Here is a 12,702-nt window from a genome sequence, read left to right on the forward strand (position 1 = left end):
ACCACCTCCTATTAAAAGATGTATTAGCTATTCCCCTATATGTTCTTCTACAAGTTTTATGGTCTTAGATCTAATGCTTAGGTCTTTGATCCATTTTGAGTTAATTTTTGTATAGGGTATGAGATATGGATCCTCTCTCATTCTTTTGCATGTGAATATCCAGTTCTCCAAGCACCATTTATTAAAAAGGCTGGTCTGTCCCAGGTGGGTAGGTTTCACCACCTTAACAAAAACAATTGCCTGCTTAACTGAACACCATAAGTACATGGAAGCTTGAGTAGGATATGAGATTTCGTAGGTTTGTCCAGAATGATGCCCAGATAAATCCCAGAGTGGTTTGAACAGTGAACAAAAGAGTATTTGCAAAGCCCCCTTAGGGGAATGGCGAGAAAAGGGTAAAACTCAACTTCCCTAAGTGGAGAATTCTTGATATTCTCACAAGCAGTGGGGACAACCAAAGCAATAGGTTGAGCCCTCAATCTGGGAGTTTGTTCATATGAAACTTAACCCTGCAAAGGATAGGCTAAGCCTACTTAAAATTAGGCCTAAGAGTCACCCCCAGAGAATCTCTTTTGTTGCTCAGATGTGGCCTCTCTGTCAGCCAACACAACAAGCAAACTCACTGCCCTCCCCCTGTCTACGTGGGATGTTACTCCCAGAGATGTGGACCTTCCTGGCAATGTGGGACAGAAATCCTAGAATGAGCTGGGACTCAGCATCAAGGGATTGAGTAAACCTTCTCGACCAAAAGGGGGAAGAGCAAAATGAGACAAAATAAAGTGGCAATGGCTGAGAGATTTCAAACAGAGTCAAGAGGTTATCCTAGAGGTTATTCTTATGCATTATATGGATATCATCTTTTTAGTTAAGGTGTAATGAAGAGGCTGGACGGAAGGGCCTGAAAATGTAGAGCTGTATCCCAGTAGCCATGCTTTTAAGATTGTATAATGATACAGCTTTCACGTGTGACTGTGTGATTGTGAAAACCTTCTGTCTGATGCTCCTTTTATCTACCTTATCAACAGACAAGTAAAACATATGGATTAAAAATAAACAAATAATGAGGGGAACAAATGTTAAAAAAAAAAAGAACTGCCCATAGATGAGAGGGTCTATTTCTAAACACTCTATTCAATTCTGTTGGTCAGTACATCTATCTTTATGCCAGTACCATGCTATTTTGACCACTGTAACTTCATAATATGCTTTAAAGTCAGGTAGTATGTGACCTCCCACTCCATTTTTCTTTCTCAAGATATTTTTAGCTATTTGGGTCACCTTTTCCTGACAAATAAACTTGGATATTGTTCTTTATATTTCTGCAAAGTAAGTTTTAGGATTTTAGTTAGTACTGCATTGAATCTATAAATCATTTTGGGTAGAAGTGAGACCTTACCTATATTGAGTATTCCAATCCATGAACACAATATGCCCTTCCATTTATTTTTCCATGATTTCTTTTAGCAATTTCATGTAGTTTTCTGTGTATGGTCTTTCGTATCCCTAGTTAAATTTATACCTAAATATTTTATTCTTTTGATTGCTACTCTTTTTCTTGATTTCCTCCTCAGATTGCTCATTACCAGTGCACAGAAATACTACTGATTTTGAGGTTCTGCAACTTTGCTGTACTCACTTATTAGCTCTAGAAGCTTTGCTATAGATTTTTCAGGATTTTCAACATACAGTAACATATCATATGCAAACAGTGTTCTACTTTTTTCTTTCCAATTTGACGGTCTTTTATTCCTTTTTCTTGTCTAACTGCTCTAGCTAGAACTTGCAGCACAATGTTGAGTAACAATAATGATGAGTGGGCATCCTTGTCTTGTTCTTGATCTTAGATGGAAAGCTTTCAGACCTTGCCCATTAAGGATGATGCTCGCTGTGGATTTTTCATATATTCCCTTATCCTGTTGAGAAAGTTCCCTTCTATACCTTTCCTTTAAAATGTTTACATCAAGGAATGTCTGCAAGAATGGGGCCAAGATGGCGGCTTGGCAATGTACGCATTTTAGTTCATTCTCCAGAACAACTACTAAATAACCAGAAACAGTACAGAACAGCTCCCAGAACCACATCAGTGACCGGATACACAGCATACCCCAGTCTGGACCAGCTGGACCGACTGCAAGCCTCCCCAAAACCGTAAGTTCCCCAAGCCGCAGCGGCCAGTAGCTGGCGCCCCTCTCCCACAGGCGGCTTCCCAGAGGGAGAGGAAAGAGACTCTAAACCTGGTCAAGGAGGAGTTCGCTCATTGGGCTCACAGAAAAAAGAGGAAAGGGGAGGAAACGGAGGTTTTAGTGGCTGCGTTTCTATGGAGACTTGGCAGCCTCTCGATTCAGCAGCGGGACTTCTCGGGCTGCAACTGTCCCAGGCATTGGCAGAAACAGGCTGCTTTCAGGGCTGTCTCCCACCTGTGCCTGCCCCAGGGGAGGGGTGAAGCCCAACTCAGGTGGAATCCCTCTCTCAAGGAATTCAGACCCCAGGGCTTGGCAATTTGAAGTCATTAAAACCAGCCTACAATCTCTCCTCCATCTCCACCACGCCCCCAGCAGGGAGAGTCTTCCAAAGTTAAAAGTGCCACAACATCTTTTGCTGGTGCGACCTGCAGGCAGACGCGCCACATACTGGGCAGGATAAGAAAAACAGAGCCCAGAGACTTCACAGGAAAGTCTTTTAACCTGCTGGGTCTCACCCTCAGGGAAAACTGATGCAGGTAACTCCTTCCCCTGATAGGAGACCAGTTTAGTCCAGGAAAACCGGCTGGAGTCTATAATACCTATGTGGACCCTCCTAAGGGTGGGGAGGGAAAAGGCACCATACAGGCAGGGCAAGAAACAAGAAAACAAGAACTGAAAAATCATCCTCTGTTAAACAAAACCTAAGCTAGAGGTCCTGGAAAAGCTGAAGGTCAAAAAACAGATAGACAACAAATTCATCTAGCAAGAAAACCCTAGGTAAGAGAAGTGAAAGCAATCTCCAGAATAAACTAACTAAGGTAATTAAATGTCTAGATGCCAGCAAAAAATAACAAATCACACCAGGAAAATTGAAGATATGGCCCAGTCAAGGGAACAAACCAATAGTTCAAATGAGATACAAGAGCTGAAACAAGCAATTCAGAATACACGAACAGACATGGAAAACCTCATCAAAAAACAAATCAATGAATTGAGGTAGGATATGAAGAAGGCAAGGAATGAACAAAAAGAAGAAATGGAAAGTCTGAAAAAAACAAATCATGGAACTTATGGGGATGAAAGGTACAGTAGAAGAGATGAAAAAAACAATGGAAACCTACAATGATAGATTTCAAGAGACAGAGGTTAGGATTAGCGAACTGGAGGACGGAACATCTGAAATCCGACAAGATACAGAAACTATAGGGGAAAAAAAATGGAAAATGTTTACATCAAGAAAGGATGTTGAATTTTGTCAAATGCCTTTTTACAATGATCAAGATGATCACGTGGGTTTTCTGCTTTGATTTGTTGATATGGTATATTGCATTAATTGATTTTCTTATGTTGAATCATCCTGCATGTCTGGAATAAATCCAACTTGGTCATGGTATATAATAATTTTAATGTGCTGCTGGATTTGATTTGCAAGTATTTTGTTGAGGATTTTTGCATAAATATGCATTAGAGAGATTGGCCTGTAATTTTTTTTTCTTCTAGTGTCTTTGTCTGGCTATGGAATTACAGTGATATTGGTTTCAAAGACTGAGTTAGGTAGCTTTCCCTCCTCTTCAGTTTTTTGAAGAGTTTGAACAGGATTGATACTAATTCTTTCTTGAACGCTTGGTAGAATTCACATGTGAAGCTATCCAGTCCTGGACTTTTCTTTTGGGGGAGCTTCTTGATGACTGATTCAACCTCTTTACTTCTGATTGGTTTGTGGAGGTCATGTATTTCTTCTTGAGTCAATGCTGGCTGTTCATGACTTTCTAGGAAGCTGTCCATTTCAGAACTGTTGTATAGGTTATTATCATATAGTGGCTCATAGTATCCTCTTGTTACTTCCTTTATTTCTGCAGGATCAGTGATTCCAATTTCTCTTCCATTTCTAATTTTATTTATTTGCACCCTCTTTTTTTTTGGTCAACTTGCTAAGGGTCCATCAAAATTGATTTTCTCAAAGAACCAACTTCTGGTTTCATTGATTTTCTCAATTGTTTTCATATTCTCAATTTCATTTATTTCTGCTCTAATCTTCATTATTTCTTTCCTTTTTTTTGCTTTGGGGTTAGTTTGCTGTTCTTTCTCTAGTTCTTACAAGCAAACAGTTAATTCCTTGATTTTTGTTCTTCCCTCTTTTTTAATATAGGCATCTAAGACAACAAATTGCCCTTTTAATACTGCCTTTGCTGCATCCCATAAGTTTTGATGTGCTGTGTTTCCATTTTCATTTGCCTGGAAATATTCATTGATCTCTCTTGTAATTTCTTCCTTGTTTAGCATCCATATATTGTGAATTCCCTGGCCCTCTGTCTGTACTGATTTCCAACTTCATTACATTATGATCTGAAAAAGTGCTTTGTATGATTTCAATCTTTTTAAATTTATTGAGTCTAGCTTTGTGACTGAGTATATGGTCTATCCTTGAGAATGATGCATGAACACTTGAGAAAAAATTGTATTCTGCTGTTGCAGGGTGTACTGTTCTGTAAATGTCTGTTAAGTCTAGGTTATTTATCAAATTTTCCAAATTCTCTTTCTTTATTGATCCTCTAGATGATCTATCAATCCATTGATGAGAGGAGGGAATTGAAGTCTCCAACTCTTATGATAGAGGTGTCTATTTATCCCTTCAGTGCTGTCAGTGTTTGCCTCCTGTACTTTGGGGCACTCTGGTTCAGTGCATAAATATTTATAACTGTTATGTCTTCTTGTTGTTCTTTGAATCCCTAATCAGCACTGTAGGTAGGAAGTGTGAACAGATTAACTCCATGGAGATGCAGTGTGCCCAGTTCTGCGTATTAACCTTTCATTAGAGGGTAATGTGACCCCAATCCGTTCCAGGTGGGTCTTGATTAGTTTACTGGAATCCTTAAAGAGAGGAAACATTTTGCAAAAAGTTTTATAGCCATGAGATCCATGAGAGCCACAAGAAGCCACCAGAGCCCACACAACCAGAGACCTTTGGAGATGAAGAAGGAATACGCCCCCGGGGCAGTGTCATGAAGCATGAAGCTCAGAGAGAAAGCCAGCAGATGTCGCGGTATTTGCCATGTGTCTTTCCAGTTGAGAGAGAAACACTGAACTTCATTGGCCTTTCTTGCATGAAGGTAACCTCTTGTTGGTACCTTAATTTGGACATTTTTATAGTTTTGCTTTAATTGGGGCATTTTCATGACCTTAGAACTGTAAACTTGCAACTTAATAAATTCCCCCCTTTTTAAAAGCCATTCTGTTTCTGGTATATTGCATTCTGGCAGCTAGCAAACTAGAACACCTGCCTGTTCCCATCTGCTTGGAGTGCTCCCTTCAGTATTTTTTGCAGAACCCGTCTCTTATTCACAAATTCTCTCAGTGATTGTTTGTCTGACAATATTTTAATCTCCCCCTCATTTCTGAACAACGGTTTTGCTGGATATAGAATTCCTGGCTGGCAGTTCTTCTCTTTTAGAATCTTAAATATATCATACCACTGCCTTCTTGCCTCCATGGTTTCTGCTGAGAAATACACACACACAGTCTTAATGGGCTTTCTTTGTATGTGATGGACTGCTTTTCTCTTGCTGTTTCAAAATTCTCTTTCTCTTTGACATATCACAATCTGATTAGTAAGTGTCTTGGGTATTTCTATTTGGATCTACTCTGTTCGAGGTACACTGCACTTCTCGGATCTGCAATTTTATGTCTTGCAGAAGAGATTAGAAATTTTCAGTAATTATTTCCTCCATTAGGCTTTCTTCTCCATTTCCCTTCTCTTCTCTTTCTTGGACACCCACAACATGTATATTTGTGCACTTCATGTTGTCATTCAATTCCCTGAGACCCTGCTCAAATTTTCCATTCTTTTCCCCATATTTTCTTTTTTATGTTGGATTTCAGATGTCAAGTCCTCTGGTTCACTAACCCTTTCTTCTGCCTCTTCAAATCTACTTTTGCAGGGTTCCATTGTTTTGGTTTTTTTTTTATCTCTTCTATTGTGCCTTTCATTCCCATAAGTTCTGTGATTAGTTTTGTCAAACATTCGAGTTCTTCTTTTTGTTTACCCAATGTCTTCTTTAAATTCTCCCTCAACTTACTGACTTGATTTTTTTTTCCTTTTTTTCACATAAGCAGGCACCAAGAATCAAAACTGAGCCTCCAGCATGGCAGGCGAGAATTATGCCACTGAGCCACCATCGCACCTCCCTCATTGACTTAATTCTTGATGAGATTTTCCATGTCTAACACCCCAAATTAGTTGTTTTAACTCCTGTATCCCATTTTAAAGTGCTGGTTTGTTCCTTTGACTGGGCCATATATCTTCAGTTTTCCTAGTATGATTTATTATTTTTTGCTGGCGTCTAGGCATTTGATTTCCTTAATTAGTTTATTTTGGAGGCTGTTTTCACTCTTTTACCTAGGATTTTCTTGCTAGATGGCTCTGTTTTCTATCCATTCTTTGACATTAGTTCAACTTATTCTAGACCTCTGTATAGCTTCTGTTTAACGGATCAGAATTTTTCAGTTCTTGTTTTTTTGTTTCTTGCCCTATTTGGAGCCTTTTATTTGAGGAAGGTCTTCTCAGATATTATAGACCCGAGACAGATTTTCCTAGACCATACAGGCCCATGTCTCAGGATGAAAGAGTAGCCAGCATCAGTTTTCCCTGACGGTAAGACCGAGCAGGTTGTCAGACTTTCTATGAAGTCTCTAGATTCTGTGCTTTTCCTACCCTACCCAGCATGTGGCACTTGTCTGCCTATGGCTTCCCACCAATGTAGAGTGATGTGGTGCCTTTAATTTCAGCAGACTCTCCCTACCAGGATCCTGGGAGAGACATAAGTGAGGTTGTAGGGTGGCTTTAATTGTTATAGTTTTCCAGTCCCTAGATCCTGAATTCCTTGAGGGACAGATTCCACTTGAGCTGGGCCTCATCTTTCTCTTGGGGAAGATATACCCTTTAGGAAATAAACTCCTGTAACCTGACTAGTTACTTTGTCTCTCAGACAAGCTTAATTCTGCCCTTTCCTGGGGCAGTGCTGGAACCTGAGAATACTTCCAGTTCTATCTAAGGAGCTGGTAAGGAGTAGAAAAAAAGCGTTTTCAGAGGTAGACCTCTGCTCTTTGGGTTTGCCAATCAAGAGCTTAAGTTGGTATGTGGCTCTATGTATCTCCAGGCTCTATGTGCCCCCTTTTCTTGGGGTCCAGCCCTTTTCCAGTATTTTGTGCTAATTCAGAAAGCCTCTGGTGTTCTGTTTTTGTATTTTCTGTCAGCCCCACCCCCTCTCTGCCAGGGCAAAAAATCCTGGTACCTTTTTTGGCTTATTCCAGGTTTATCTGTGCTGGGGGTCTATTTTCAGTGGTCAGAATTTGTTAATCAATTCTGCTGCTGGAGCCTGGTTGAGCCAAACCCTTGCTGCTAATAAAATCTGTTTCCTTTCCACTCGGAAAACCAGCCTGCCATGCCTGTGGGGGGACTTACAGTTCTGTGTGGCATCTCAGTCACTCCACCTGGACTGGTATACACTATATGTCCGGTCACTGATAGTCACCCAGCAGTTGTTCTGTACTGTTCCTGGCTATTTACTAGCTGCTCTGGAAGAGGAACTAAATTCCACATCTCACTAAGCTGCCATCTTGCCCCACCCTCTGCATAACCATTTTTAATGGCAGTAAACAAACACCAGTTGAGGGGAACTGAAGGGACTTTTGCTGTTCATCTTGTACTTTTTGTACTCGTTACATTTTCATACCATATACATGATTTATTATTTTTTTTAATGTTAATAGGGCTGCCTGGGCAATACGATTATGGATCACTTGATGCTTTCTTTTTTTATATAAATTACTAATTTTTTTAATATCTTAATTTCATTTTTTTAATCTGATAACAAAATTATAATAATTTAAAAAATTAAATTAAATTAAAAAGTTAATTAAATATTTAACTTTAAAAAATTAACAAAGCCCTGTAATGACTTGATTATAGTGAAAACTAGGAAAAAAGTTAAAAATTTACTGTTCAAGAATTAGTGAAACTTAGAGACATATTATTATGGTCCTATGATAACCAATTAAAGTAGAATAAAAAAAAGACATGGAAATAAGTTTATGATATGAAAAGCAGTTAATAAAAAAGAACATTTGATCATGTTTTTGTACAAATATTTTAAGTACTGAAAATGGGAAGAAAGTTATTAGTTCATTCAACAATTATTTACTGACCTCCTTTTATTTAGGTACTGTGCTGAGCACAGGAGATATACCGTAGGATAGCACTCAGGGTACTAACAGGTTAAGGCACTATAATTGGAGGAAGACAGCCATACATGAACAATTACACAAATAGCTATTTAAAATTGCAGTGGTAAGAGGAGGCCACTGAAGCCAGAAGCTGGAAGCAATGAAATCTGGGAAAGAAGGGAGGGACCAGCAGACGCCACCATGTGCCTGGCTGTATGACAGAGGAGCTTAGACTCACCAATTGGTGCTTTATTTTGGACATTTTGATGGCCTCAGAACTATAAACTTGTAAGCTAATAAATCCCTATTGTCAAAAAAAAAAAATGCAGTGGTAGTGGAGTGTTGTCTGAATATTTGATCATTCAAATATTCCTCCCACCTCTGAATGCTCATGCCACCCTCCCATCAAACACAGAGTCTATATTTCTCCCTCTTTTTGAATCTAGCCTTGGGATTTCGCTTTGACCAACAGAATGTGGCAGAATGATACTGCACCAGTTCCAGGCTTAGATTTTAAGAAGTTTATAAGTTTCTATTTTTGCCTTGCCCTAAGATGTCACACAAAGTAAGTCAGGCTATCCTGTTAGAGAGAGGTCCTGAAGGATGACTGACCATAGTGGAGATGGAGAACTCGAAGATGAGAACTGAAATGCCTCAGTTGACAACCAGCATCATGGTCACAGACATAAAAGTGAGGCTGGAGACCTTGGCCTAGGCTGACTTGCCCCAAATGACAGTAGGTGAAATAGACAAATTGTATCCTCTGACCCCTCACCAAATTTCTGACCCAAAAATTATTTAAGAGAAAAAATAGGCATTCGAGGATGTTCTATTATGCTACCATAGATAAATGGGACAAAAATGGTATCCTGAAGTAGGGTGCTGTTGCCAAAGAAACCAAAAACATATCGGCTTTAGGGATTTGGATGCAGGCCATAGCATAAAGGGCAAGAAGGAGACTGCGAAACTGGAAGAGCAGTAAGTAAACTAACACAGGAGACCAGATGAAGGGTGACTCGTATTACATACCAGAACAATTAGAAAATCTTTCACATGAAGTTAACTTGAAAGACTGAAAATATACCTAATGAACTTGTGGATCCAACAGATTCGCAAGCATAATCTTCAGTGTTAATGCCTTCTTTACAATCACATATGAGAAGGTAAAAGAAGACCAAGATGACCTAAAGAGTGAACTATCTAGCTGGCAAGCAGAATTTAAAGGAAATACTTCTAACCAAGAGTGGCTTGGTTGGAAAAAAACTTTCTTTTCACCAGTCTCTCCAGCTAATAAAAGACTGTCAAAGAAATGGTATGAGGAAAAAAATCAAATCCACAGCATTACCAGCAAAACATGACCTAACAATTGTCAAACCAAGAGCACATCTCCTCGTTCCTCAGTACCTCTTAAGACCTTGCCCTTCAATACCCCTCAAGATTAAGGGGCAAGAACTCTCTGAGGGGGAATTTGAGGCAAGCTAGAACTGGGAAAGAGGGGAAAGAAAAAAAAAACATGAAGGACCCCTTAAATAAGGATGGTAAATCAAGATTAGGAGGGCCCATGTCCAACACAGATTCCCTGCCCAGGTACTATCCACTTACTGGAAACATGCATCTGGCAGCGACCCATCTGAAGCCAAAGGATCCCCACCTGAGTTAGTCATCTATGGAGAAGGGTAGAGCCAAATGACCCACCAAATACACTATGTACCACCCGGCACTGCCCTGGAGAGAAAGGATAGTAGAAGAAAAAGACCTAAACCAAGGAAGGGGGAGGTGGAATATGTAAAGCTAATCTATAAATTCTCTACCTACTTGCTTTTAAAAAAAATAAAAGAGTACATGCATAAAATCCTTTGATAAAACCTCAAAAACATTTAAGAAAGTGCTTGTACACCAACTCAAGTAGATAAAAGGACTTCTAATGCCCTAACTTGGATCCAAGATAAAAAGAGGCCTGTCTCAGAAAAAATTATGGATGTAAGTTTTGTCTAATGAATCCACTTACAATCCGATACACTGAAAACCTATAAAATTTTTTAAGAAATTCCTTTAAGTTTGAACTAAATAGAAACACTGTTCCAAATGAAAAAACACATTTAGGCTCCCAAAATGTTGTGAAGCAGACTAAGAATGCAACCCAGGTGCTAGCAAGGACAATTTCTTATGGAAATGGAAGGATGAGTGATAAGAGTGGAAGCAACAAGCCTGAAAAACGCAGTCAAGAGCTGAGGAGAAAAATTAATTACGAAACTACTTTCAGAAGTCAGAGCCAATCCTAAATCAAGCAACATTCTTTGTGCCCTCTTATATTTCAGAACTGCTTTGGACCAGAGACTGCTGCCATATGCTTCCCCTTCTTTCCTTCTTGAATGGGATTATCTACTGTAATTAAGTGTCCCCATTTCAAAATTATATATTAGGTATATGGTGGGGCGGGGGGTAGTATACCAGAGAACTTGCCTGCTTTGATCATAAGTCTAGAGAGTAAGAGAAACCACACTCAAAGAGCTTCATCCTAACCTGATACAGACAGACCTTGAAATAATGGACATTCAGTCTGAGGTCATAAATGGATGAGATTTCGGGGCATCTCGGGAGATCTGGGTGCATACTGCGTGTTGACAAGACACGAATTAATATCCAGAGGGAGAACTGTGGTAGACTGCTTGTAAAGATGACTGCCAATAATTCCTCCTACTCCTATTACACACATGCTACTCCTTCCATTGAAAGATGAAATTCATTTCCCCTCACTTTAAATCCTGGCTGACCTTTAAAAACAGAATGCAGTAGAATTGATGTGTATAGTTTCTGGCTTAGGACTTAAGAGGACTAGAAGCTTTCATCTGTGTGTTTTTGTCATTCTGAGTCGCCATGTAAAAAAGTCCAGGCTACTCTTCTAGAGAGAGGCCAAAAAGAGAGAAACGCCCTTTGGTGATGAAAAATTAGGCTACCTGGAGAACTGAGCTGCCTCAACTGAAAGCCAGCGCTAAGGCCCAAGACATGCGACAGAGGCTGTTCTGGATCCTCTAACCCTGTAGGAGCCACCTCAGTTGACAACTTGTGGACCAGAGCAAGACGTTCCCAGCCCAAATTCCTGACCCAAAACGCATGACCAAGAAAAGAATTGTGATTGTAAGCCAGTAAGTTTAGGGGTAATTTTTTATTCAGTAATAGATGATGGATAAAGTAAGTGCAACAAATGCTTCAAAGGAAAAGTACTGGATACTATCGAACAGTCTAACAGTCTAAGAGTCAGTATTAAGGACCCTAATGTAAACTGGAAGATAGGGAATGTTTTCTTGAGAAGTGTTATATTTAACAGTAGTTGTCATTTAGCACAAGTGTAATTATGAATGAGAATTCTTTTTATTGGTTTTTACCTTCTATCTTCCTAAATTTTCCACATTATGTGTTTTACTTTTGAAATAACAAAAAGGGTATTTTTTTTAAAACCTCATTGAGGATATTGTTAGCAGCTTAATAGTACTATTTTTTCAAATTTTATTAAGTCTAACATGTATTACCTCATGATAAAATGTGCAAACATTTCAGCAAATAAAAATTTTCTATCATCTTATATAGTTGAAAAATGGAGTATTCTGATTAGCCAATTCTGGGAGGAAATAAGCAATATACATGTTTCACAATTCCAGAAGAAACAGAATTTATTAAGATACAAGCTATGGATGGATTATATGGTATACAAATATATCTCAACAAAATTGCACGTTAAAAACCACAACCTAAAATTATAGTGCTCATAATTTAATATCAATGATTTTTCAAAACTTTGTCAGGTTCACGTAATTTCTCATGATTATGAATAGATATAAGATAACACAAAACTGAGAAAAGGTCTTTGAATGAGAAATTAAGAGTGGAAATGGTCCAAAAAGACTGAAATAATGGATTAAAACCAACAAGAAAAAATTAAACAGAAATAATTAAGGGGACACATACATTTAGGATTAAAAAGAAATCAAACACAAAAGTTTCCCAAGATGAGAAAATAATCCAATTTAACAGTATGAAAAAGCCTTTGGTTTTAGTTGATCGTAAGTACATTAGAAAACAGTAAGCCACAGCAACATAAAACAATGTTGATGAACGTTGTACTTAAATCAACAAAAATATTTGCTGAGAGCCTACAATGTATTTACAGGTACTTATTAAGAGAATACAACACCCACATCCAGTGAAGAATTAATCTCATCATATTTAGAACTAGTCAGAATATACATAGAATATTAAGCCCATATAAAACAGCTTAAACACTTAGAGAAATGTAACC

General features: G+C 38.7%; 1 protein-coding gene across 7 annotated transcripts in view; it reads right to left on the bottom strand.

The window, feature by feature from the left end:
• MEMO1 (mediator of cell motility 1) overlaps positions 1-12,702 on the bottom strand; it is a 164,382-nt gene that overhangs the window by 45,753 nt on the left and 105,927 nt on the right. The gene's annotated exons all lie outside the window — the stretch shown is intronic.

Source organism: Tamandua tetradactyla, chromosome 17 (genome assembly GCF_023851605.1).
Source record: "Tamandua tetradactyla isolate mTamTet1 chromosome 17, mTamTet1.pri, whole genome shotgun sequence".
Classification (NCBI taxonomy): domain Eukaryota; kingdom Metazoa; phylum Chordata; class Mammalia; order Pilosa; family Myrmecophagidae; genus Tamandua; species Tamandua tetradactyla.